Source organism: Drosophila subpulchrella, unplaced genomic scaffold, assembly GCF_014743375.2.
Source record: "Drosophila subpulchrella strain 33 F10 #4 breed RU33 unplaced genomic scaffold, RU_Dsub_v1.1 Primary Assembly Seq176, whole genome shotgun sequence".
NCBI classification, from domain to species: Eukaryota; Metazoa; Arthropoda; class Insecta; order Diptera; family Drosophilidae; genus Drosophila; species Drosophila subpulchrella.
In genome coordinates this window covers 60433-64328 of record NW_023665512.1, presented here as the reverse complement: position 1 = coordinate 64328, position 3896 = coordinate 60433, and the positions used below count along the sequence as shown (strand labels likewise).

Sequence of the window (3896 nt, the reverse complement as noted above, 5' to 3'; positions counted from 1 at the left end):
ATAAATATTGCTCACGGCCGATAAAATGTTACAGAGTTGTCATGCCCTTTAAGTGAAATTGGGTGACAACTCTGGTTCTCAGCACATAGGTTTAGGTTTCATAGAACTAAAATTGCAATCGCAGCAACCCGATTGATTTGTGAAAAAAATTGACGTTCGACAATTTAGTACCACATTTCACATTAATAAAATTGATCTCAGGCTGTGAACACTTGTCGTGACTAAATTATTTTTCCTCGCGCGATGCCAAGTCCGTCGAAAGTCGAATTGTTTATTTCGTCGTGGCACATTTTATAATACATTTGCGAAGAATCAGGAGCTAAGGAACTTGTTCTGAAATCCTCCTATAGTTTCCGGGATAATTATGAGGTAATATTTTAATTTTCATTGTAAGTAAATGCCCAAAAATTCGTTATAAGGTAAAAGAAACTAAAATATATTTTCTAAAATGTTTTTAAAATAAATATTGCTCACGGCCGATAAAATGTTATAGAGTTGCCATGCCCCTTTAGGGAAATTGGGTGACAACTCTGGTTTTCAGCAGATAGGTTTTATCGAACAAAAATTGCAGTCGCAGCAACCCGATTGATTTGTGAAAAAAATTGACGTTCGACAATTTAGTACCACATTTCACATTAATAAAATTGATCTCAGGCTGTGAACACTTGTCGTGACTAAATTATTTTTCCTCGCGCGATGCCAAGTCCGTCGAAAGTCGAATTGTTTATTTCGTCGTGGCACATTTTATAATACATTTGCGAAGAATCAGGAGCTAAGGAACTTGTTCTGAAATCCTCCTATAGTTTCCGGGATAATTATGAGGTAATATTTTCATTTTCATTCTAAGTAAATGCCGAAAATTCGTTATGAGGTAAATATATTTTCTGAAATGTTTTTATAATAAATATTGCTCACGGCCGATAAAATGTTACAGAGTTGTCATGCCCTTTTAGGGAAATTGGGTGACAACTCTGGTTTTCAGCAGATAGGTTTTATCGAACGAAAATTGCAATCGCAGCAACCCGATTGATTTGTTAAAAAAAATTGACGTCCGACAATTCAGTACGACATTTCACATTTATAAAATTGATTTCAGGCTGTGAACACTTGTCCTGACTAAATTATTTTTCCTCGCGCGATGCCAAGTCCGTCGAAAGTCGAATTGTTTATTTCGTCGTGCCACATTCTATAATACATTTGCGATGAATCAGGAGCTAAGGAACTTGTTCTGAAATCCTCCTATAGTTTGCGAGATAATTATTATCAGGTAATATTTTAATTTTCATTGTAAGTAAATGCCGAAAATTTGTTATGAGGTAAATATATTTTCTAAAAGGTTTTTATAATAAATATTGCTCACGGCCGATAAAATGTTACAGAGTTGTCATGCCCTTTTAGTGAAATTGGGTGACAACTCTGGTTCTCAGCACATAGGTTTAGGTTTCATAGAACTAAAATTGCAATCGCAGCAGCCCGATTGATTTGTGAAAAAATTTGACGTCCGACAATTCAGTACCACATTTCACATTTATAAAATTGATTTCAGGCTGTGAACACTTGTCCGGACTAAATTATTTTTCCTCGCGCGATGCCAAGTCCGTCGAAAGTCGAATTGTTTACTCCACCGTAAAAGGTAAGACCTGCCTCATATTCTTCTGACGCGGAGGACACGGAATTTACGAATCTCTTGTTTAGCAACGAAATGCTCCAGAATATTCTTTCGGATGACGGTGAAGAGCCCTAAGAATATGACGACCACGAAGGGTCAGAAAAAGCGCAGAAGGAATTCCAAGTTTTTTGACAGGTAGGAACGGAACAAAATTTCATTTATTGCTGAGATTCTAAAATTTTTTCCGTACATTGAAATGGGTTTTCTTATATTTAGGGCCCAAATGCCTGTAGAAGATTCACAAATAAATGAAGCCTTAAAATCAGACACCTTCGTCCGAACTCCTTCCGTCCTGGTAAGCCATATTTAGTAAATTAGGCGAAAACTGCTAGTCATTTCATTACAACCATTTCAGTGCTCCGATCCTAGAACCGTCGCCCTGCAAGTTTTGTGTGCAGGGTGTCGCTTTGAAGTTGGCCAGCCAGGGGAGCTCTGAACCCATTCAATTAGATCCGTCGAGCAGCTAATGCCACCACCTAGATCATCTAGGGTACTCAAGGCCCTACGTTTACCGACCCAGAACAAGTTGAACCTCGCAAAGTTGATGCTGTGGAGCCGGAGTTCGAGAAAACGTGTGCACGGTGAAGTGTTTCTGGAAACTTTCTGGAGACTTTGGCTGTAGACCCAGTTGAAGAAATGCAATGAACGATCCTAGACCATCAGATACTCTGATTCCTGATTTTCCTGAACATTGGGGCTCATCAGCACCTTTTCGATCTCGCTTTCAAAGCCAACGGCTTCTGGTTCTGCGAATGTTGGGCTTGGAATTCATCCCCCAAAGCCCCAAGATGAGTCAGAAGCTCAGGAGTGGCTACAATATTGTAGTAAGACCATCTCCCAGAATCAGTTGCCGGGAGCAGCAGTTGCTGGATGACGGTCTTACTACACTTTTGAAGCCACTCCTGAATCTTACTCATCTTGGGGCCTTGGAGGGACGGATCCCAAGCCAACATCCGCAAAACCAAGAATCCTTGGCCTTGAAAGTGAGTTGCCCAAGGAGCAGATGAAGCCACAATGTTTAGGAATGTTTAGGTCAGGAATCAGAGTGTCTGCTGGTGTAGGATCTTTCAGTTGCATTTCTTTAACTGGGTCTACAGCAGATGTCTCTAGACAGTTTCCAGGACCATTTCATTGTGCACTCGTTTCTCGGGCTTCGTCTCCACATCATCAACTGTGCGAGGTTTTACTTGTTATGGGTGGGTACCGTCGGGCTTTAAGTACCCTATATAAACTTGGTGGTCGCATAAGCTCCTCGTTGGATCCAATTGGGTGGGTTTTGAATTCCTCTGGTTGTCAAATTCAAATCCACACCCGGGACACTAAGCTTGTCGCACGAAGGAGTGCTCAGAGTGCCTCGGAGAATTAGTGGCAGAAAAGCTCCACAGTTCGACTCGAAGACTTCGAGGATATCGATGACCAAGTCATGACGGTACACAAGGATCCGCAAGCCAAAAGACTCGGCCAAAAGAACGCCATACTCAAGTCGGCAGAGCAATAACCAGTTTGTCAGGAGCAGTCCTTCCAGAAGATCTGGATCCTCAGACGTCCTACCAAACCTAAGAGCTGTAAGGAGAATAAGCAGTGTCGTCTTCAAAAGCGACATCGGTGTGATCGAAATGGGCCACTGACCGGAAGAAGTGAGAAAATGATGGCCCAAACCCTGGCCAAGACCGTGGGGAAGCTGAATTTCAAGGTCGATTCCTCCCACAAGCACCTGCACTTACGCCTCGTTTCCGCTGCCAACTTTCCCTGGAGCGTTAATGTGCAGGAATTTGGTAAGGCCCTCGTCCTTTTCTTCAAACTGTTCCTAAGTAAGACGAACTTAATCTATCATGTGAACAAGGAAATGCCCGGTGTATTAGCCGACTCTTTGTTTCGGGAAATTTCCAGTTTTTTGACATGACTGCGGCTGAGGAGAATAAGATGCTGAAGAAACTGTTCCTGCTATCGGCCAGCTTTTGAAAAGGATCCAAAGACACAAAAAATACAACTGTTCGATGTTAAATAAACAATTCATTTTCATAATTCTGAGTAGAGTCCTTGGTTATATGAAAATATCACATCATGATTTTTTGGTGCTCCGATTTTATTCAAAACAATAGAAAACGCTATCTTAGCGTTATACGGTCATGGCTAGATCGACTCGGCTAGTGATCCTGATTTAAAATATATATGCTTTAAGGGTCAAAAAAACTTGCTTCTACCTGTTACATACTTTCCGATGTTT

General features: G+C 41.2%; 1 long non-coding RNA gene across 2 annotated transcripts; it reads left to right on the top strand.

Annotated features, from left to right (window-relative positions):
- The first annotated feature begins 732 nt into the window (after positions 1 to 732).
- LOC119559124 lies at positions 733 to 3694 on the top strand. 2 transcript variants are annotated; one of them, XR_005220682.1, is made up of 6 exons: positions 733 to 822; positions 1547 to 1633; positions 1696 to 1804; positions 1886 to 1964; positions 2025 to 3444; positions 3513 to 3694. It is a non-coding gene; the product is annotated as an uncharacterized LOC119559124 (long non-coding RNA). The 2 variants fall into 2 exon arrangements; XR_005220681.1 differs by lacking the exon at positions 733 to 822 and adding an exon at positions 1115 to 1267.
- Positions 3695 to 3896: the final 202 nt, after the last annotated feature.